General features: G+C 35.6%; 1 protein-coding gene across 5 annotated transcripts in view; it reads right to left on the bottom strand.

Annotated features, from left to right (window-relative positions):
• The window catches only part of Chl1 (cell adhesion molecule L1 like), a 191,325-nt gene that overhangs the window by 83,091 nt on the left and 82,765 nt on the right, over positions 1-25,469 (bottom strand). The gene's annotated exons all lie outside the window — the stretch shown is intronic.

Genomic DNA, 25,469 nt, shown 5'->3' with positions numbered 1-25,469 from the left:
AAACTCTCAAAGCTTAAGGAAGTGAAAGTTATAAAGGCAGAGAGTGATGAATGAAGTCATTCAGTGACGACCCTTGACCTCCATATGAACACATACATGCATAGTCACTCCTGAACATACACCCACAAACATCCACAACCAAATATGCACAAGTACACACATGCACACGCAAACAACAGATGGAGAAAGACAATATATTTTAAGTAAAATTCACAAATAAGTCATTGTTTCAAGCAGAAGAAAAGTTGTCACTTGATTTCTATCTGAAAATAAAATAATTAAACTTTGACTTTCTTTCCTTCCTTATATTACTGCATTTTCTCCCTGAAATATTATAGTGGCATCTTCACATCATATATATCTCTGTGATTGTAACACAATATTTTGCTCCAGAATGTGATTGTTTTTCATGAATGCCATTTTCTTATCCCTATGAAAAATCAATTACTTTATTAGTTCATTATAGAAACAGACATATCTCTAAATTTAAATTTATTTCCAAGTATGTTAGTTCTTAAGTTTCACTTCAGATTTTAACTCAAGAGATTCTAGGGGCTGAGCAGCCAGATAGTTCAATGATAGCTCCTTGACTTCAACTGCTAGCAATGTAAAACAAAAAGAGAGAAAAAGACAGTAGAGCCTGTGGCCTCAGTTTCTTTTCCTGTTGCTATAATAAAAATACTCTGACAAATAATAAAAGGTAATTTTAGCTCAGATTTCAAGGCATAGTCTAGCTATGGAGAATCATGGAAGCAAGCAATGGAAGTGCCTGGTCACATTGCTTTCACACCCATAAACTGACATGGATGCATGCTTTTAACTGTTCTTTTTCCTTTTGCTACATACAAAGTCCAAGATCCTAACCAGGAATTGGTGCTACCCACAATAGACAGGTTTTCGAACCTCAAGTTAACATAATAAAGATAATACCCCCAGCCTGTGGCCATAGTCTTATCTCCATTGGATTCTAGATTCTGTCCAGTTATCATACACACACACAGACACACACACACACACACACACACATGTAAAAAAACAAAAAAGCAAGCATAATGCTGTATTTTATGTCTATGACTTCAGAAATATTCATTGACAATAATTCCTGTTGTATTTTGGCTTTAAGGAATTCTAAAAAGATCATGAAGGACAATACCCTCCTCCTCCACTACACAGTCCTCAGAAGACATCAATTAGGAAAGCATTTTATTTTGTGCATTATTTTACTTTATCTGATCTTAATTGTCCACCTGGAAAATGGGAATTTAAAAGCCAAACTCATCCTTGCTTGCTTAAAAGTATTTATTTATATTACTAATTTAATCTATTTTCAGACATATCCTTGTGATGATTGACAGCTCATTTTGCTTCTGAAATAACTTATTCTCATCAGCAAGACAAAATGAATAAAAACATCATCAGAAGAAAACATCTGAGTTCTACATATTAGCACAGAACTGCATTCCATTACAGTACACATTCCATCTACTTCAAAAATTAAATGTGCAAAGAAAATACTAACATCTACCCTTTGAATTTTCCTTTCCCTCCTTGTTAAACAGTTGACAACAAAAATCTGCATTTACTATGTACAGTAGTATACCACTCCTAGCCTATATTATCTAGCATGTGATTACATTAATGTTTAATACTGATGGTTTCAATGGAATCTCATATATGCATTTAATGAATTGATCTCAATTTGTAAGGAGTAGGTTTTTAAAACCATGATGATGTTAAAAAGCCACGTTTCCAGGTTAGTATCTAATATATCATCATAGCCAGATTTAAGGACAGCCCACTAAGTCAGAACTGGCTCATTTATTTATTTTCCTGATTTAGAGTAATGAATTAAATGGTCTCTAATTACTGTAGTAGAGTAGATCATAAAAGCTTGCTACTGACTGGGAAGTTTAATGGTTTTACCTATATGGTCAACCAACGCATCCAATCCCATAAGAGGACATAGGAGAGTTACAGTAGTAATGCTTGTACTCTGGTGACAGAGTCAGGAGGGTCATAGGCCAATTTGGTATGCATAGTAAGATCCAGGACAGCCAAGACTACATAAAGGATCACAAAACGAACAAAACAGCACTACATTGAATCTCAGCCTTACAGTAAGACTACTTGCTTAGATGCATATCAAATTCCAGAATATAGCTCATTCTTCTTATCTTCTACAGGGACTGCCTTCCAGTTACCTGCAATTTGCATGCTCCTCTGGTATGACATTGAAATTATTAGAAGGCAAAATGTGAGACCATTTTTAAGGAAGCCTTCAATTCTAAAGTCAGAAATCCCAAATAGCTTCCAGACTGTGGAAGAAAGTATGCCTTATTTCATTGTCAGAAGCATAAAGGGTAAATCACTGGGTAATTCTATTTTAAAACAGAAAACAGCAATAAAATCATAACCTTATTTAACTTTTTAAAAGAATTTGAATTTAATGACTCACACCAGAGCTCAAAGACAAAAGCAATTATTGCAGCACAGGATAGAGCAGACACATAACACAATTGTAAGATATACAAAAGTTACATTGACACAATTTCTAATAGCTTAGTTTTATGACTTTGACTATAATGCAAGATAAATCAATCCACTTGCATGAAACACAATATTGGATAAAACTCTTATTATTTTAATACATTGCTGGAAATAGAAATTTATTTCTGTTACATGACAGAATATAAGAAAACAGACATATAGATGTCACATCACACATTTGACCCTTCCAATTGGCTAAGATTCTCTGGAATTAAGCACAAGTTAGTTTATAGTTTATAGTTTTCAGGCATTACTTTAGACAAGGACAAACAGACAATTGCCAAAGTGCTACTTCCAATGTACCAGTTACAAGGAGATGCCATAGATGCATCTGGTCATTTTTTGTTTGTTTGTTTGCTTATAGCACTACAGACAAAACCTAGGATTTCCTACATGCCAAACAAGTGCCCTACAACTAAGCTATACCCATAGCTCCCTCTGAGTGGTCAGTGGGGGGCATGGGAGGATGGGAGGAAGAAGGAACTGGTATTGATATGTAAAATAAGATTGTTTCTAATTTAAATAAAAAGGAAACTATGTAGGCATTCCAAGGCTACACATCTAGCAACAGTTTAGTATCTTAATTTAAATGGATCTTTTGTATTTGAAAAGGAAAGGAGAGGAGGCTAAGCTTTTGTTGATCCTACTTTGTTTCCTGAGAAAATGCTGGACTACTGAGGCCTGCTGAGCAGTCTGAATAACAAACCTGACCATGGAAAAATGAATCACTGTACATATCTATCACTCAGTACACTGTTCAGGAGAGTTAATTTGTCCTCACTCATATATTTAATGCCAGTCAGTTTTAATAGTTTCTATACAATATGAATTATTCAGGGTCAGGTGGGACAATGTATAATTAGCACATATTCAGTCCTAACAGAACTGGTAGTGGTGGTCTCTGTGCTCCTGGTGGGGACAGAATTATTCTCTGTTAACCTGTATTAATACTACTCTTGATTTTAAGATTATGGTTAGCTTACAGGCTCTTTGATTTACAGAATCATTTATATCACATGCTCAAACAAAAATATAATTTCAAAAATGTTAGTGGCATAATAACATCATGGAACTCAAATATTCTAGAAACTAAAAAGGCAAAGGAAGAGATTGCAAAACCCTTCTCCTTTCTGCATTGTTGTGGGCATACACCTTCATTCAGCATATCTTTAAATGCTATCCTGATAAGCTCCTTCCTTACTGTAAGGACATTGCAGACCTCTGGCTCACTGGATGACTTATGATTCTGGGATCTAGAAAGCCTTGCAGAGCTTCCGTCTGTCAGCCTTCTGCATGTATCATGAGAACAAGCCCGGGCTCCCCAGCTTAAAGACTGCAGACATTTCACATCCCGATTGTAATCCTAGCCAACACGCAGCCAATCTGTAAAAAGAAAGCCATCCTAGAACAGCCAGGTGAAAATCACTGGGTCCCTGAACAGATAGTTGAGAATCAGCTCTGTCATTATCAGTATGGCTAGAGGAGGACAGTAGATTCTCCCAAGAAACAATAGACTGGAATAATAGTATACTATTCTTTCAGTTGACCCAATCGGTTTTAGGCTGACTTGCCATGTAGCAATAGCTATATGTTATCCCAGATGGAAAAGCACAAAAGAATTGGTTCAAATGATAAGTGCTTAAGCTGTGGAATGTATTTTATTCTATTTCTTTTAAGGTATATATTGATGTTTCTGTAAGAAAGTCATTTTTTACTGTTTCTGTGTTTAGTTAGTAACAATCATTTCCAACATTCACTCATTCCTTGAATATGCAAATTTGACCTAAAATATTTCAGCAGTAGTAAGTCAATATTCTTAGGCAGAAGGCAGACAATTTTGTAATTTGGAAGGCCCAGGGGCATTTATTTTTTAAAAAACAAACAAACAAAAGTCTCAAACCAGAAAGACGGTCTTGTTAAGGCTGGAATGCAATCTACCTCTTACTTACTCCCTTTGGGTGTCAAGGCACACATACAGCATCATCTATGCGAATAGTAAATACTGTGAGTCAATGCATTTTTTATTGGTTTAAGATGTTCCAAAACAACAGAATAAATCTAAGTCTAATTCATACTAATTATTTAAATCCTGAAATCTTTATGAATGCACTCAAGATACATTTTCATTTATTTTCTATTTTGCTTATTAACTCACCAAATGTTTTACTGGAGACTGCTGTAAATTATATAACAAAGTACAAACAGGCAAAGATAAATAAATAGAATTAATAATTCTCACTTAGAATAAATGCACAAACGTTTCATCCTTGCAAATCTAAGATAAAAAGCTTGAAATCTCTGGCTGCTGTTAGTTTATTCTGAATAATCAACATTCCCTAATACCCATTGTTTTTCTTCACTTAACAGTAACAGTGTCATATTTACTCATAACCCTTGACCTAAGGGTTCACTAATGCTCCTCATGAATTGTAAGTACACTCATTTTCCACTTAGAAAATAAAACCTATTGAAATTTGTATGCTGGAATTCAAAGGACAAGAGGTTTCTTTTTCAACCTAAAGAGGATAGAAGAATCTAAACATGGAGAAGAATAACCAGCAACCTTAGAAAGGCAGCTGGTTAGGAACACTATATTTTGCCTCAGTGATGCTTTATTTACAACCCTGACATTTTTCTATTTGCAATTATTCACAAACATATTCAGGGCAAATTTCTAAAGAGAACATAAAATAAGACATATCCAAGACAGGGCAATTATTATGATCACTCTCTGAAAAGAAGTTGTGTGGCTACTGCTAAAAGGGCTAGAACACAAAGCAGAAATGTCAATGACACCCCATCTGTCCTTTATCTCACAGATGGGGAATACACACACACACACACACAAGAAAAAGACTATGTGACATTCTTTTCCACTAAGAACAGCTCTAAGCTGTCACAGCCACCATGGATTCCAGAGACTGGAAATAACTTTGTATATTCTAAATCATTAAATATTTTTTATTCAGGATGCCTGAAATACAACAACATATTTTCTCAAAGCCAGCAGGAGCAAGCATAAATGTCACTGGTATCCAAATAAACACAATGGGTTTGCGTAATACAATGAGCCACCATTATAACTTGGAATTGTGAGAATGTTCTCCTCCATGTACATGAAAAGGGCTTAAAAATCACCAAGCTGAATCCAGCAAGGTGCCTTAGACAAAATCATTTGACACTTTCATGATGGAGGGGAAGTCACCTTCACTCCCTTCTGGCCTCCAATGTTCCTTTTATGAAATTCCTTTTTATGCAATTGTCAGTCTGCAGTAAAAGATTCCCCTGATTTAAAATCAGGTCATAGTTGGGGTAGGAGGTCCAGCAATTTCCATAAGCCTGACATGTGATTGGAATCATTCAACACCTTGAAAGTGAGGAAGGATAAACACACAGAAAATTAAAAGGTTTTTGTCCAATCACCTAGGCTGCTTATATCATGAATCAATTTACACATGCCATAAACAGAGTAATCCTGAAATAACTGCTAATGGCTTTACACTCTGAAAACAAAGGAAATAATGCACATTACAGCCATCTCCATCTAGACTGTGTTTCATGTCACTGAAGTGACAAGACAAAGGAATTCCTTGAAGTGTTAATTCATCCTTCCTGAGGAGGTGGCATATTTTCATACAGTGGATCAAGGAAATGTACATTCTATTACAAGCCAATTGATTTCATCAAAAACACCAGTTTTAGTTAATAATTATGTGAGATCCATTGATATATTTTTCAAGTAACAAAATACTGTGTTTGAGCATTGATAGGTGTACCTCTGAATATACTATGCAAAAACAGTTACACACTAGTTTCCATCTATGTTAGTCTATACTTCCAACAAATCATATCCTGTAAAGCTGTGTAATTGCATTTTATTTGATGAGGTATTGAAAGAAAGCTACCACAACATACGGTGAAAGAGAAAATTATTTTACTTCCCAACATGAAAGTTACCTTCTGAGTATTTTTCACAAAATATTTTATGTAGTGTTGATAATCATCTACAGAATACTTTTAATATGTATAAAATCAACATAGAACTTAAGTGTGCATGAAGTAAATGCTTCCATATTTATAAGTCTTAGTAACTTCTCACCTTTCCTAGATAAAGCATTTCATTAGCTTATTCCTCCAGGAGAACCCAGGTGAATTTCATTCCACAGCAGAGAACACTTTACAAGAGGATAAGTCTCTTGGTGTTCCTCAGTCTGTCCTACTGCATCACTAACAATGTAGCATCACTCCCCCAGGTGATATTTGCTTCATGTAAGGACCCTTTTTATGCCCATCATGACTACAGAGTCCTACTATTACTTAGCAGGCAAGATCATGGACTTAAAATGTATAGTGTGCAGAGAACCTGCAAAATGACCACTTTAGTGTGAGACCCAGTGGTCCTGATTTGCTTGCTTAAAGAGCTGTGTGGTAAATAATGGTGTTACACACACATTGCTGTGAAAATCAGCATTTTGGGATGGTTATTTGGGATGACATTTGGGGATTCCTACAAAACTCAAATCTGGCTATACAATCTAGACTTTGTATTTCTTAGTTTTCATTAAGGAGTCTGAGAACATCAAACACTCAGCCCTGCACATGTGTGTTTACAGCAGCTTTATGCATGAAACCTGTCAATGTTAGGAAGCAGTGAGCATGATTATTGGTCTGTGGGTATCCTAGGTTGTTTTATGTTACTATAACAAATACCATGACCAAAAGCAACTTGGGAAGGAAAGAAATTATTTAGCTTACAAGTCCTAACCAAACTTGATCATTAAAACAAATCAGGGCAGGAATAAACTATAAACAAGAGCTGCTTTTCCATATCATCCCAGACTACCAGCCCAGAGGTGGCACCATCCTTAGTAGGTTGTCCCACATAAATCATTAATTGAGAATATGTCCACAGAACTGCCTACAAACCGATCTGAAGCATATTTTTCTCAATTCAAGTTTCCTCTTCCTACACGACTCTAGCTTCTGTGACATTGACAAAAGATAATTCGTGCAAAGGTAGACACATAAAGATACTATGGTAATCCAGTGTGTACAGTACCAGTGCTAAAAGGAAATAAATGATTAAGCAATGAAAAATCAAAATATGAGACACTCCTTGGGTCAATGATTTTTTTGTTTTTTAGTGAAAGAAGCTAATTGGGGTGGTGTTGTCTTTCAGTTGTGTGATACTCTGGAAGACAGTCAAGGCACCACTGATTCCCAGAGATTAGGAGTTTAAAAGGGAAAAGAAAACGGGCAGAGGAAATACTGAGTGTGAAGTAAACACATGCCATTATATATTAGTCAAGGTCCCCAAGAGCACATCCCAGTGTGTCTGTATGTCTCCACACACTATGATGGTTAATACAGGCTCTTCATTTACAGCATGTGTATCACTAGTGGGGCTCATAATAATGGGGATGCTGTGTATCTGTGGGATATAATAGATCCTTATACCTCTTTTTCAATTGTGTTGTGAATTTAAAAGGTTTTCTAATGTGAAATTTGTTTTAAAACCTTTGCAAGGTATAGGAAAATAATTGCAGCAATTACACCAGATTTCTAGCACATCACTTTTAAGTCAAATTAAGGAAATAAAATTTTAAATTAAAGAAATGATCCTTTTAACCTCCTCCTCAGGTTTATATATCCAGATTTAGGGCAAAAAAAAAAACCCACGGAAGACCACAATCACCTTTTAACACGCAGCTCTTGGATTCCATCTGGCAATTCAAAAACTATTCATGTCTAATGATTTTAAATCTTCTCATTATCTAGCCTTGTCTATTCCCTCCCTGTTTTAATCTTCCTTCTTCCCTTATTTTCAACTTTGCTAAGTATCATGTAAGAAAATTAAAAAATAATACAATATAAGATGAAAGTTGTTTCTATTATTGATACATATTGAAATATTTTATTGTACCTGAAAAATGATATGAAACCAATCATGAATAAGAAATTTGAAACTTGAAAATATGATGACAAATTATATACAATGATTGGTTGTAACTAAATATAATGATAGCAAAGACATCAGAAAAAAAAAACAAAACACAACCTACAACTAAGCACTGAGCTGAGCTCCTGGAATCCAGTTGTAGAGAGGGAGGAGGGATGAGCAAAGGTGTCAAGACCATGCTGGAGAAACCCATGGAACAGCTGACCTGACCAAGAGAGAGAATACTGACTCGAGTTGTAAAGCTGGGAAACCAGCATTGGCCCCAACCAAGCCCTCTGAATGTGGGTGCCAGGTTGGAGGTCTGGGCAGTCTATGGGATCTCTGAAAGCGGAACCAGCATTTATCCCTAGTGTACGAATGGAATTTGGGAGACCATTTCCCATGGAGGGATACTCTCTCAGCCCAGATACACAAAGGAGGGCCCATGCCCTCCCCCAAATGATGTAACAGATTTTGCTTATCCCCCATGGAGTGGTATGGGAGGATGAGAGCTAACTGGGATTGATTTGTAAAATAAGATTGTTTCTAAATTAAATAAATAAAATTTTTTTAAAAAAGAAAAAACACTTAAGTTATGAGCAGTTTTAATGTTTTTCTCATATCTCTGCATGGTAGTGAGTGCTTGCACTGTGCTCATAAAACTGAAACTTAGATGAAAATGCAACACAATGAAAGAATTCTGGCCTACTATGTGAAAGGTCCTGAATCATTTCCTAACACTACAAAAACGATAAATAAAAATGATTCAAATTAAATAAAAATTCAGCGATATGCTTACATATAATTGATTCGCATATTTGTAAAAAATACAACAAAAAAGGTACATTTTCTGAGGTTGGTGCCACATTCTACCCGTCATTATTGTACCTACCACAATGTACCATTTAATAGATCTTTCAGAATAAATTGAATGCATATCTCACAAAAATACATTCTACATATAGAACATCAATTAAATGTTAAACTCTTTTCTGCATTCACACAAAGATAACATAAAATTATAATTCCTAAAATACCCGCTTAAGTAAATATGGTTTTGAATGTTTAAAACATTAAGATTCATATTGCTGGGTTTGCAGAAATAATTTTATAAAGGCTTGCAGAAACAAGATTTCAATGAATCTCATTAATTTTATCAGTATCTAGTTAAGGTCAACTATATTCATAGAATTTAGTGGTTTTGACAAGTGCCAACAAATTCAAAGTATTACATTTTCTTAGGCTTTCCTTCAAATACTTAAGCATAAATATAATACTTATGTGGGTGGTACTGCATTTAAATCTACTTCATAAGTAGGATGATAAGAAATGTGAAAGTATTTAAAACTTTTCTAAATTTCTCATCAACGTAGGAAAATCAACTATTAAATTTAGTTTAGGTAGCTAATTTATTTCTAAAAGCATTGAGAGGCTTGTTAGTTATCATAATGATTGTTAGAAGAGGGCTTCAAAGTGAAATGTTTAATATATGCAGTACATGAAAAATAGTACTCAGACTGAAGATAATTTAGTTCTACTTCTGATAGTACTCAGTTCTTCAATGAATACTTTGCCTTCTGACTTTTATTGGAAAATAGTTGATCCCAGCCATCATTTGGTCTACCTGTAAAGAAGTGGTTTTGCAAGGCTCTGTCACAACGCCTCAGAGATTTAACAGCTGGTGGTCACTGCACTACAGGATATTTGGTGTGATAGACATGTGTCCCCAAAAATACATATGTGCATGCAATGGCATATATTATGGCTAATACATGTTTCTTTGTATGCCAAACTTATTGATTTGGCACATAAAACCAATTGGTCAGTTGATTAGATTAGTTAACAGTGTTCTTTTCCTCTAAAACATAAGAATGGCTAACACCTGCAAAAAGATCTTAACTGGAAAAATTAAGAAGTCATATTAAATCAGTATATACACTGAAGAAATCATGATGTGTTGGGAACTGTCTGTATTGAAGAAGCAGGATCAAAACCAAAACGTGTAAATGTGCATAACCTATATTCCATTGTCTTATTTACTTTTCTATGGTTATGAAGAGACATCATGAGAAATACAATTTATAGAAGAAACAGTTTATTAATATTCAGCATTTCACAGAGTGAGTTTATGAGTATCATGTCATGGATCATAGAAGCAGGCAGACATGGAGCTAGAATAGTAGCTACCATTCTTCAGTGATAAGGAGGGTACAATAATTATCAACTGATAAAGAACATTAAGTATCACAATACAGTAGCAGCAAATTTGGGTCATCAGTATAATAATACAATAATATTACATGGTAGGACATCTCTAACTTTGGTTTTTCTAGGTATATGCCATTTTATAGACAATATATTGTTGCAATCACCTTTTTTTTTGATCCACCCTGTTTTCTTTCTCCAAAGCAAATTTACTCAGAGCAATTTAATGTTTTAAAATCTGAAGGGCACATAACAAAAGGAAGGTTTCTAATCTTATCTTCCATTATAACTTGCAGTTTGTCAATTCAGCAAGCAAAATGGAAAATAGCATGAATAAAAACTGTAGGAACGATAAACAAGAAGTCACCTTTTAAATTTTTTTATTTTTTCAATTTCATTTTACATTCCAACAACAGTTCTCACTCCCACCCCTTCTTCCACACTCCCCCTTGCCTCCCTCGTTTTAAATGGATAACCAAGTATATGGAGAAAAAAATATATGTTGATACAATATAGGGAAGATAAAATCAAAACCACATGAAGTATTTATGAAATATTTTCTGAGTAAGAATGGCTATTATGCAAAACACCAACAAAAATAAAACTGTCATAAGAATTTAGAGAAAAGAAAACTTTAGATGTTATTTTTAGGATCATAAATTAGTACAACCACTATGGAAAATATCATGGGTTTGTGTCAAGAAATTAGAAATACAGCCACAATCATTTGCCTCCCTTGTACATATATAAGGATATGAAATCAATAAGCAAAAAGATGACTTCAGAGAATGAATGCAGCTCAACTAGGAGAGTTGTTGCCTAACATGGACAAAGATTGTGTTTTGGCTCCAGAACCTAACAAACTAGGCATGATGTCATATGCAAGTATTCAAGAGGTAGACATGGGAGGACCAGAAGTTCAAGATCACCTAAGGGTACTGACTACAATGTCAAGGTCAGCTTGAGTTGCATGAGATCAAGAAAGAAAGAAGGAAAAAGAAAAATACATGTGTACTTTCATGCTCACTATAGTTTTATTCACAAGAGACAAGATTTGGAAACAACTTAAATGCCTACCATCAGACAAATGTATAAAGAAAATGTGACGTGCTTCCACAGTGGCAAGCAGACACAGAAAAAATTTGCAAGATTTTGTTATAAAACTTAGGAATCAAAATCTGTCCCCCAAGTCAAGTCTGGCTACTAAGCCTCAAAAAGTCAATTTAAAAATCCAATGTAAATGTTGAAAACAACATTAGAAAGAAGGACAAAGAGATCCAGTAAATTCCTCAACTCTGATTCCCCAAGTGAAATAAAAGTTTAAATAGAGGACCAAGTACATCTAAGCAATCCCAGAATATCTTGCTCAATATTGACCAATCATTGTCTGAGCTTTGATCTCATCTGGCAAATTGTTAAAAACTGTGTCGAATCACATTCCAGGAGAGGTAAGGACCCCTCTGGTTGGAGCCTTTTCCCTTCTTCCAGAATGAGTTTCCTAGGGAAATCCCCATTATCTTGGGTCAGTTGTTTCAATCCTCTAATAGTCAGATTAAGAGAGGCAAGTGTTTATTTGGATTATCTTCAATTTTGTCAGACCTGTTACAATTTTATTCTTGTTGAAATAAAACCATGCTGAAAGAGGGGACTGGAGTTTACCAAAGACTAGAGAGGTGAGGGAGTATGGATGGGTGTGTTTATGAGTAGCAAAAAAAAAAAAAAACAGATAACAGGGAGGTGGTGGCTCACGCCTTTAACCCAGCACTTGGGAGGCAGAGGTATGCAGATCTCTGTGAGTTCGAGACAAGTCTGGTCTACAAGAGCTAGTTCCAGGATAGCCTCCAAAGCCACAGAGAACCTTTGTCTCGAAAAACAAACAAAAAAAAAAAAAGAAAGAAAGAAAGAAAAGAAAGAAACAGATAGATGGAATGATTTCTAGTATACTGTTATATCAAAGGGTGATTATAATTAACAGTCTTGTATCATGCACATAAAAAAAACCGGATAACCGGAGAGGAAGATTCTGAATGTTTGCTCTACAATGAGACAATAAATGAGAAATATTTGAGATGATGGCTGACTTAACCTCATGTGATCATTGTATTACATAATCATTTACCCACATATCACAAAATGCTCTGTAAATACATAGTTATTACTCATAAATTAAACATAAGTTAATTATAAATTCAAAGTCATAATCTATAAATATTTCTTTCTTGTCAATCCAAAACCTTCAGGAAAATCATGGTGAAGTAAATCAACTGTGATCAAATTCATCTCAGGCACACCAAAAAAAATAATATCGATGCATAATCGCATTCTAGAAGTGTCTAAATAGGATTTATTTATGTAAATTCATACCTAAGGTGTAAGTTTTGTTTCAAATACTTCATTTTGTGTCCAAAAGCTAAGATATGTTTTCAGTTATTTTGCCTGTCATTCTACAAATGGTAAGAGGAAGCCTGTCGCTTTTGAGCCTTGTGAGACAATGTATGATTTTAAGGCAGTTATGAGAATTTTATAAAGACTTTATCATTTCTGTTGGTTCATCTTCTACTCAGGTGATAACATTAGAGTTGACAAACTTGATTGATCCTTCTGAGCTCTTTTCTGAGAAGGATTAATGCAGACTCCAGGACCAAATGACCTAGATCCCAAACTCTTTTATCTTGTTCTCTCTTCCCATGAATAAAAAATAAGAACAGGAAAGCAATATCAGCTTATGTGTCTTTTAAACTCATTACTTCCTTTTATTTGAGTGATAGTGCATACAATATTTGGGCTATAACTATATATTTACATTACTCTGTATGTGTAATAAATACTGACTTTTTATTCTAATGCCAACACTATGGTTTTATCATAGGTTGTTTTTAATCTGTTTTTATTTTACATTAAAAACAAAATATTGCAAAAGAAAATAATGTCAAGGGGAGGTATGAGACAAGAATGTGGAAGATTACACATTTTTGTTCTTTCCATTTCCAAAAGGATACATGTAGGAAACAACAAACACTAATATTTGTTTAATCAGTGTACATGTTATATATAAAATGTAGATATCTTATAGTAAATGACATATACCTGTCATCTTTTATTAAGTGAGAAAATGCATTTGTGGTGAATCCAGAATTAGCAAATATTGGTTGAGGAGCTTTTCTTGGAAAATTTGCAGTTATTTCTTGTGCTAATTGTTCAGGAAAATAATGATTGTGAAAAACACTGTGAAGGATCTTGGCTTCATAAGCGTCATTTATATTTAGGGCAGAGGTCACCGAAATACTGAAATTTCTCTTTATTTATCTACATTTGTCAACATTAATTCACTCATTTAAACCGATGAGAACTGTAGTGAACTAAAATAACTTTTATCCAGGTAATTTTGGCCCTGAAATTGGAATCTTCCCTATGAATGGAAGAGCTTAAATCATTATTCTTTTCTATTAACATGCCATTAGCACTTACAAATTACAGTACTAGCGAGCTGATGTTTTCATGAGTATTATGGTGTGTCATGTAATTTAAAGTCAATGAAGCTAACACAGTCAAAAAAGGGGAGCTTTGCACATGACCAGATAGGACCTCGGTATAATTTATTAGATGTAATGGACAAGAGAAAAGCTCTCAGTCACTTAAAGAATACCTTCTTTGTGAATGAAGAGCTATAGACCAGGAGGTGGTTTCTACACAATAATTACACAGTAGCAGCACCCATTCCACAATAGAGTGCCTTCTTTTGAAGAAGAGTTAGTCTCACAACAGAAATTCCATATTTGTCCTCACACTTTCAACCAGGCAGTGTTGAATTTCAGCAAAGATGTACATAATTGTTAAAAGACTTCATTTTCTCAACAACCAAAGACCACTTTAACAGAAGGTTTCATTTATTCAGTGGGCCCAAATGTTTCTCAAATGGGAGATGTTGACTCATTCAAATCCATTTCGTTTTGGGGGGTGTTTGGCAGTGAATTGTACGAAGCAGCAAAGAATGGTAGTTGTCATTGTTCTTTTCCATTTCATTAATTTTTTTTCTTCATTGGAGCCAGAGTTATCCAGTTCCTTTTCCACAGATGTGATGCTTACCAGTTGTTGTATTAGGTATCCCCCAAATGTAATCTGCAAAGGCAGCAATATGTATCTCTGCCTGAAGAAACTGCTAAGGAGAAGGTTTGGAGAGGGTCTGCAGACTTCCATGGAGGTGGTGGACACTTTCTATTTTCCCCTAATTCTTTGCACTCCATTTCTGGGTTGTTACTATACAGATAAAGATCTAGTTGAATAATCACTTTAAATTAAGAATGTACAACAGCACCTCATAAAAACATAGATCAGAATTTTTACTGTTATGGAAGGTCAGAGAACATGTTTTAAACTCACCTATCCCATACCCTAGAGCTACAATTATACATCATTTACGTCCCAAATAATGCAATCCACGCAATATGCCTTGTCCCATCGCTTCTGTGATCTTTTGTCTGAATAACAGCTCTTTTTCCTTCAGGTCTCTTAGACTGTCTGTCAACCTCATGATGCTTTCTGTATACAAAGAATATTTGCCTTGTGAGAGCTACTGTCTGCAACTGGCAGTATAAGTGCCTTAATAATTGCCCATCTTTCTTTTGGCATTGTACACTCATGAGAGCAAGAACTAGTTATATGTCTGCCCATCACTGTGGACTATTACCAAGGTCATTGTCTTTCATACACTTGCCACTTAATGAATGGGTGAGCTGAACCCAGGTTGAGTATCCCTTAAAGAAAAATCATGAATATTGCAGAATTCGATGTCTTTCAACTCTGACTTAGTGTCACAAGTGGAAAATTTCACACCTGACCTCAACTGAAGTTTTGTAAACTATAAGCACATTAAAATAATGTAGATAATTACCTCCTGGTGATGAATAAAAGATGGGCAAAGAACAGAAATGAATTTTATATTTATAATGAACCCTGTATGCAAGATGTATCACTGTGTACATGGTATTTCAAAACCAAGAATTTTTTGTTGCTGTTACTAAAGTCCTTTCTACTCAGAAGAACCACAGCTATGTTAATTTATCATCCTGTGTTGATTGCCAAGTCCACAACCTTACTCATCATCTACCCTAGTGACCCCAGAGCAAAGTTTTAGTGCCCACTAAAGGACCAAAGCAGAGGGTATGCTCAGTACACTATTATGCTGGAGTCCCCCAAATCAAAATTCAACATAAGCCCGACATTTACTCATTAATCATATCAGGCATTTTGTTATAATAATGGAAATCTAACATACTAACCTCCAAATGCTCAGAACAGTACTGAGAACAGTGAAGGTATGCTGTGAAAACGCAGGTGAAAATGGGTGTCCACCTGGCTGTACATCAGCATACTTAGAATTGATGAAGAGCATGGTCTCCCACACCCTGTAGCCCTGGATGTGACAGCTACACCAGACCTTTGCAGTTGGTTGACAATTTGCAGCCTAATCCAGTTTAGTAATCACTAGCCCACTGAGATGGCCCAGATAACATTCCTGCATCAGAGTAAAGAATTCACAATATTAAAATCAATTTGGCTTCCTGTTGTTAACCAAGGATCTGTTTCTTTAGTCCCACAGAGATGAGGCAAAAAATGGAGCTCTCTTTGAAGTTAACAAAAGCTTAAGGTCAGATCATCTCCATGGGATACAAAGCAAACCCAGGAAGAAGTAGCAGCTAAATAGTATTTGAAGTGCAGGAGCAGAGAAGCATTTCTGCAATACACAGTGTTCATTCATTATTCGATAGAGCTTTGTTCTGTCCACTGTGTTTGAAGCACTGTATGATTAGAAAACATAATGTGTTCTTTCTCTCATTGATTAAAATAGCACTATTCTTTAAGAATTGTTACTCTATTTGTTCAGATAATACTGTAAGCCATTTTAAGCCAGGCATCCATTTTTCCCAAGATTCTCATTTTACCTGATGGATCCTAATAATTTTAAACTATTTCAACTGGCTGGGATGAGTGAATGCAAAGATAACAACAATAGTAGCCCTTCCATTTTCTCTCATGTTAAAAAGTTACATTTCCTAACCCCTTCTCTTCCCCTATTCTTTGGTCTGCATTGCTTATCATCTTTTCTCTACTGTCTTTGTCTCTGTCCATGTATGTGTGCTTGTGTATGCGTGTGTGTGTGTGTGTGTGTGTGTGTGTGTGTGTATGTGTGTCCTGCATGAATGCTTGCATGTGAACATGTGTGTGTGTGTGTGTGTGTGTGTGTGTGTGTGTGTGTTTAGAGATGAAACACAGCGATGTGGGCATGCTAGGATAGCACACTCCCTCTGAGCTGCATCCCCAGTCCACTCCTCCCCCTTTCATATACTCTATCCAGGTATCCATGCCAGCTTTTATCTGTATCATCCTCACACAGTCACTACAGGAATCCTCCACATCATTTCTGCTCCTCATATTTATTCCTCACTATTCCTGTATGTTATACATATCCTTATTTTAATATACCTTGCTGACATAATTATAAGGTCATATATTTTAAAAATTAAAAATATGATTGTTAGTTGTCTATTCTCCAACTTAATTACATTTTCTCCTTTATTGTTTCATTTGTATACATAGGTAGACTATGATACAACAGATAACTACATTTTCTCTCATTTCCTGTCTGTCTCTCATTCGCTTTCTTTCTCTCTAACTTTCCCATCTTCTCCCCACCTCCTTTATTTCAGATGTGGGTCTAATTTGGGTATTTTCATTGTGTCTAACCTCTCCCAGAGACTGTGATGAGTTCAAAAGATGAGCCTATTACCCAAGTGGGCAACCACAGTTACTCTCTGAAAATTCCCAAAGCCTCTTTTCCTCTGTGGTCAGGAAATGATGAAATCATGAGTCAGAAATTCCCAGTGACCCTGACTGTAACCCCATGGAACAGTTAGTGAAAAGTAAGCTGGTGCTGACACAAAGAGAAGCAAAGAAGCATGGGGGGAGGAGTGAAGGGAGGGCAGGAAAGGTGGAGACAAAGAGGGATGGAGGCAGATGAATCACATTCTAACTGCTTCTCTAAAGCTAGGAACACCCACACTTTGCACCCACAGTTTGGACTTACATGAAATGATATGTCCCAGTTTGAGTAAATACATTGATATAGGTTAGTCATTTACAAAGTCCTAAATTTATAAAAGATAAAAAACTGAGTATATCATACTGAAATACAGATATGCCTAATTCAGTGATAAGATAGTAAGAAATGTCAATTAATTATAAACCAATTAATAACCAAGTACATCATGGGGTGAGGGAACATATTTTTCTGAGGAAGAACAAATTATCTCCAATAGCACCTTTCAGTTAATATGGTACATGAATCAAAACTGTTATTGGGAAGAATCCCAAAGTCCTCTCGAATCATTTAGACCACAAATGAATCAGTAATTGGAATGAAAGTTACAAGAGTATTTCCCTGGGGAGTTCCATATTGCTCCAAATTCAGACTTCTAAACACAAACCAAATGATGCAGATACAATCTGAACATTTTACAGTATAGATAAATAGACATGCATAACCCTGGGTTGCATGAAATACAGCATCACCCTTTAGCACATAAGCACACCCAAGAATTGTCAGGTGCAAAGAGTTCATAATGAATGAAGTGCAGAGAAAAGCCAGTCTTTGCTTGACTTCCTCAACCTTTGTCTTTTTGAACATAGTACTTAATTGGAATCTTGATGAATGCAACTCAAATTAAATATTCAAAGGCACAGAACTGACCTTTCAATATTCAGTATGTTAGTGGTGCTAAAGTGTGTGTGTATGTGAGAATGTATGTATAAATGTGGAACTCAGTTAAAAATAGGTGATTATACCTTTGAATTACTTACAAAGAATAAAACAATTTTTTTCATTCCCCCATTCTTTCCTCAACACAACTCCTTACAACTTTGTAATGTGCTTTTTGTGTTAGCTTCTCTGACAGTGGTGGTTTTGCTTTTAAGTACAGCACTTTGATCCCTGTTTGTCTTCCTAGTCAATGCTTTTACCCATTAGTCAAAGGGCAAGCAATGTTTAAGCAGCTGCTCCTTCTATGCCATTGGAGCACAAGAAACTCCCATAGTTAAATACTGTGTGCTATCCAACTCTGTGCTTAGCTTTTGAGTCATGTTGACTATTCTTATAATAAAAACAAGTCACCTTCAGCCCTTCATCATTCCTTTTTCCAGGCCTGCCAGATCAGCTCCCTTCCTAATTTTGTTGAATTTGAGGTGAGTGTGTGTGTGTGTGTGTGTGTGTGTGTGTGTGTGAGTGCTAAAGAGAGGGTAAGCAATTAGAAAAGAAAGCATGTCTTTTAAATAGACACAAGTAGTAGAAACATATTAATGGCCACACAAAAAAGGGGAAGAAGAGGGATGGAGGCATCTTTAAACATCTTTAAAGAACAATCTAAACAGATCTAAAATATTTGGACATTGAATACATAGGCACTAAATAAATATTCATTAACCAATAAAATAGAATAAAATAGCATGTAAACTCTATGCTATGTGGACATATACTCCTTCACATATATACTGATGAATGACTTAGTAGATCAGCTCTGCATGTCAAAAACCTGCTCCTTCCCAGGATGAAATGACATCAAAGTCACCAATTGTGTTGTCTGATTCAGTTTCGTTTTTGTCCGCACACATACTTTTGCCAACACATTGATTTATATATATATATATACATATATATATATATATATTCAGAGAGGACCATGGGTAGGGAGATGGTTCAGAGGATAAAGTGCTCACAGGGCAAGCATGAGTTCTTCAGTTCTGATCCTCGGCACTATGAAAATGCCAGGTGCAAAGGCACACATACTGATAAACACTGATCTGGGGCACACACATAGGATAATCCTTGGCTTGTTGCACAGCCAGTCTATCTTAACTGGTGTTACAGATTCAGTGAGATACAATCCTACACAAAAAAATAGGGCAGAGATAAACAAAATAAACTACTTTATGAAACCATCTGCATAGACCCACATATACAGGAATGTGCGCAGAGAAATGCACCACACGTACACATGCATGTGAATGAACTAAAACAAAACATAAGAAAAGAAACTAAAAATAGCGCTTGACACATGTTAGGGTCACCTAAGAAGACAGAAAGAAGAACGTTGAGAATATTCCTCTATCAGACCAGTCTGTAGGCAATTTTGTGGGTGTGTTTACTTAGTGAACTATTAATGTAGGAGGACCCAGGACAGTAATAGTGGTTCTGCTTCTGGGAAGGTGGGGTTGGATTGTGTTTTTTTTTTAAAAGACAAACTGAGGACCAACCCAGTAAACAGCACTCTTCCATGACCTCTGCTTCTATTCTTGCCTCCACGTTCCTCCTTGGAGCTCCTACCCCAATTTTCCATCTGGAAAGGCTGTAAAAAATAAAGTAAACTATACCCATTCCTCCTCAGGTTGCTTTTAGTCTTACTGCTTAACAAAGCAATAGAAACCAAATTAGTGTAAAATCTAACTAAAATAAAACATATTGGAGGGAAAAGAAAACTGTACATGCACTAACAATAAAAAGTTTGCATCTGTATTCTTTATTCTTTAAAATACAGAATATCCATTACTTGCATAGAATATTCTTTGTTTTAAATATTGGAAGGAACTGAGAGATAGATAAAATTATAGATGATATATATAGATTATGTGAAAATGCTACTCTATATTTTAAGAGTTTGTTTTACATTTTTTATTTAAACTAGAAACAAGCTTGCTTCACACATCAATACCAGCTACCTCTCCTTCTCCTCCTTCCCCATCAACCTCCCCAACCCCCCTCCAAACCCCACTATGCTCCCCATAGAGAGCAGGACGAGACATACTATAATAGAGAGTGTCCTTATAGGTTTGATGAGCCATCTGACACTAGTGAGATTTCCAGAGATCTAAAAGGACCACACCAACTGGCAATCTAAGCAATAGTGGAGAGGCTACCTTAAAAGCCCTTCCCCAGTAATGAGATTGACAACTACCTTATTTGCCATCCTAGAGCCTTTATCCAGTGGCTGATGGAAGCAGACCAGACACCCACAGCTAAACACTGAAATGAACTCCTGGAAACCAGTTGCAGAGAGGGAGGAGTGACGAGCAAAGGGGTTAAGTCCAGACAAGTGAAACCCACAGAAACAGCTGACCTGAACAAGGGGGAGTTCACGGACCCCAGACTGATGACTGGGAGGCCAGTGTGGAACTTATCCAGGCCCCCTGAATGTGGGTGTCAGTAAGGAGGCCTTGGCAATCAATGGAGCCTCAGGTAATAGATCAGTATTTATCCCTGGCATAGGAATGGACTTTGGGAGCCCATTCCACATGCAGGGATGCTCTTTCATCCTGGACTCATGGGGGAGGGTCTAGGCCCTGCCCCAGATGATATGACAGGATTTACGGATTCCTGAAATAAGTCTTGTATGGATAGTGAAAATGACCATATTTTAAAGGTGGTTTAGTGTATGTCTACCTTCCAGTACCATAAAAACAGTGAATAACAAAAAGGAATAAAATAGAGAGATCTTACTGTGATTAATTTTTAAAATTTTAGTCACAATGTAATCATAATAGTTTTTAAAGCACATATAATTAAACACATCCAACCTTCACATATCTATTGGTAATTAGTTCCAGGGCATTTCTTGTGTAAATTTGAATAATGTATCCATATAAACTTTTGTTTCCTCTGTCTATACAATATATGCATATAACTTCTGTATTTCTAATTAAACACATCCAACCTTCACATATCTATTGGTAATTAGTTCCAGGGTCTCAGGACATTTCTTGTGTAAATTTGAATAATGTATCCATATAAACTTTTGTTTCCTCTGTCTATACAATATATGCATATAACTTCTGTATTTCCTCTGTCTCAAAGTCTCTCTCTCTCTCTCTCTCTCTCTTCATTATATAATATCCAACACAATTTAAATACTATACAGTTACTCAGCTATTACTATTCTATCTAAGAAATAACAATGTAAAATAATCTTGCATGAGGTTTTTCACTGCTATGGAAATATATCTAAAAACCAATTTAAAGGGGGATGGAGTTATTTTTACTCAGAATATCAGCTGTCTCAATCCAGTATGGCAAAGAGGACACAACGGAGTATAGTAACTCATATTAGCAAAGCTTATATGGTCTGAATTTCTCCCTTTTCATATTTTGTTACATTCCTTTTTTCTCCCCCTATGGGATAGTGAAAACCACATCCTCTTTGGAAACTTTTTCACAGACATATAAAAGGTCTTCTAGACACTTCTCAATCAAGCAAAAGTAGATTCACTATCACAAGCAAATCACTTACATTAGGAAATACAATTTAATATGCATGTGTGTATGCATTAATATCTTTAAGTCCTAATAGCTAATAGCTCAGAGTCATCACGTGGATTCTCTGATAGGAAAAGAGACGAGAATGTTGTAGGGATTGAATAGAATCTAAACAAACTAGCATTAATGCAGTTGGCTCTTGATTTTGGGGTACATACTCCAAATGGCTTTCATTTCCTTTTTGATAGCTGTTATCTTCAGCAAAACAGGAGTCATACAGCCTTGAATAAAAGCTATTCATTTTCCAGGTAAGTAATTTTTTTTTACCATTTTGTAACAGTAACTTGAAACTTCATGTATGTGCATAAAACCCTTCAATACTTTATAAAACAATATTTATTGTATTAACTAAACATAAATAACGATATGTCCATGCATGTATCAAACAACCAATCAATAGACACTTATTGGATTTTACTTCAAACCAATGCGTCAAGTTGATTAAAAATTGTTGAAAATAACCATTGAAACTTAACTTGTGTAAAACATCAATTCTCTCTCCCAATAGCATTCACCTCCCAGGGTGTGGTAATTCAAATTTACCAACTATGTGCAACATGTTAATTTCCACCGTGGTCTTATAATTACAATTTCTGGAAAAATAACATTTGTTAAAGAGGTTTACTTATTTTTGAAGAGACTTAATGAATGCCTGTAGCAACTGACTCTCAATTTTAACAAGCAAAGAGCATGAAGCAAATAAATCAACTATACGGCAAAGCCAAGCAGAACTTCTTGACTAAATATAAGCAGATAACCCAGATAGCCATCCCTCCCAGTGCTTACAAAAGTCAAGATCCATTCAAGCAACAGCCCCTCCTTTTCAGTAACAACACAGGGGCTGACAGCCCTGGTCTTTAAATGAAACAGTGTATCTGTCACTTGAATATTTTTTAACAGGGTTTAAAACACAGAGTCAGCATTTCTAAAGTGTCAATTTATCAGTAGTACTTTTATGATAGCCAGAGCTGTGCACAGGCAGAAAATGTAATAAAGCATGAGCTAGAAGTAAAAGACACTTTCTAACTCTTAGAAAAGTGCTAGATGAATCATTTCTGTCTTATTTTTTTTCTTGCTCAGCACTGGGGCCAAAATGATCATTTGGATTCAAGGATGAACTTAAGTCCTGCCTCTGAAAGGCCATTTCCAAACACGCAAAGGTTACATTTATAGGATGAGCTGCAAGAGATGGTTTTCCAGCTGTGACAGGCTGCTGGATCAGCCAAGTCAGCAGATGAAAAAAATACAGAAAATGCTCCAAAAGATGTCAGACTGGTCCAAGCCTCATTACATCCACTGACAAGCAGTTTGAAAAGCTACAGAACAAACACTTCTCCATGGGGCAGTATATAAGTGCTCATCAGCCAAGATTTCTTTTAAAAAGAGGTGGAGAAAATGTGACCTGTATGATGCTGTATTTGTAGAGTTAAACTGATTTTAAATGAATATAGCAATACTCAGAAATTTTAATACTTTCTCATTCAGAGTAAATCACTTGATTTGAATAGTCCCCAAAATATTGTCAGCATGAAACTAATTACAAATTTATAGGGATAAATTTTATTTCTGTTGCTGATTCTATGATCTCCTCTGAGTAAGAAAGATAAAATTAAAACTAAAGTCAACAAATGGAATGATGAGAATTTATTTATGCAATCTTTTGTAGATGGTTAAGACATAGGAAAAATATATTTATAATAGTAAGAGAAGTGCATATATCTGATATGTGTCACATCATATTGTATATGCTTTATGTATTTCCTGGGGATACACAAAATTATTATAATTTAATAATTGCAAAATTAATTTGTTAAACAAGCTCTCCTTCTCTTTGAATTAAAAGAATTGCTAATTTATTATTTATATTTAAATACACAGACACATGAACAGATATACACATACAATGAGTACATACATATACACTAATTTTTATATACATACCTCTATAGATATACACATATGCAAACATATACACACTTGTAGCAATAATACCTATATTAATATGTTAAGCAATGTAGTGTCATTCATAATGTTAATTATATTATTGATAATTGAAGGCATCATCAGAATATTTTACATGTGATGACAACCATAATCACGTTCATGGCATGTCATAAGAGGCTACTTAAATGCTCTTTCCCTATAATGAGATTGATAACTACCTTAAATGTCATGCTAGAGCCTTCATCCAATAGTTGATGGAAGCAGAAACAGACACCCACAGCTAAGCACAGAGCCATAGTATTGGAATCCAGTTATAGAGAGGAAGGAGGGATGAGCAAAGGGGTCAAGACCATGCTGGAGAAATCCACAGAAGTAGCTGACCTGATCAAGTGAGAGAACACTGACCCAAGTTGTAAAGCTGGGGAACCATCATTGACCTGGACCAAGCCTTCTGAATGTGGTTGCCAGTTAGGAGGCCTAGGCAGACTATGGGACCTCTGACAGTGGAAGCAGTATTTATTCCTAGTGCACAAATGAACTTTTGAAGCCCATTCCCTATGGAGGGATATTCTCTCAGTCAAGATACACAGAGGAGGGCCTAGGCCTTCCCCAAAAGAGTAACAGACTTTGATGATCCTCCATGGTAGGCCTCACTCTCCATAGGAAGTGGATAGGGGTGGAATGGGGGAGTTGGTGGGGGACATGGGAGATTGGGAGGGAGAGTGAACTGAGATTAATACATAAAATAGTTTCTAAATTAAATTAATTAATTAAAAATAATTTCATAAACTGTCATATGAGAGAAAAGTTCACTCATTTCTTTTAGAAATCCTTTAACCTAATGCCCAATCTAGCAACAGGCCGAAAGGTAAGAAGTGGAGAAAGATGAAGACTTGACTCTTTCCTAAATTATACTAGTCAGGCATGACTAAGTAGAATTTGTCACTCAATTAAGCAAGCATAAGAGGAAATACGAAATCAAGGTCATCCATTGGCTTCCCAAGTAACACCAGGAATACATTTCCTTTCCTAACTTGAGATGCATAGCGAGCTGGTTCTCATTAACAGGTTTTCTAAAACAAAAATTTTACAGTCATATCCACATAGATACAGAGTCAGAAACTTTACATGGTGTAATACACATTCCCGGCAGATGAAGAAAGTTATGATGTTTTCTCATTCCAGCTCTTGTGCTGTAAAACATTGCCCTTGAACAGTCTAGTTAGTTTTTCTCATTTTTATGCTTTCTCTTGCTGATTGCACTGTTTAAAATACCTGAAATATGAGTATTAACTAGTGTTCCAGAGAACAAGAGGTTGTGGTGTGTCTTGTGCTTGAAACAAGCTAATCCAGAAAATTGAAGTACTGTGTATATGAGTGTCATGTTTCTGAGAAAACAATCTACTAAAGAACCTGTCATTAAATTGAAACACATAGAAATAACTCATGTATGTACTGATCACATAATAAAAGTGA

The sequence above is a fragment of the Mesocricetus auratus genome, unplaced genomic scaffold (assembly GCF_017639785.1).
Source record: "Mesocricetus auratus isolate SY011 unplaced genomic scaffold, BCM_Maur_2.0 Super-Scaffold_100676, whole genome shotgun sequence".
Lineage (NCBI taxonomy): Eukaryota > Metazoa > Chordata > Mammalia > Rodentia > Cricetidae > Mesocricetus > Mesocricetus auratus.
The sequence above is the reverse complement of the archived record's forward strand: the minus strand, read 5'-3'. Positions and strand labels throughout refer to the sequence as shown.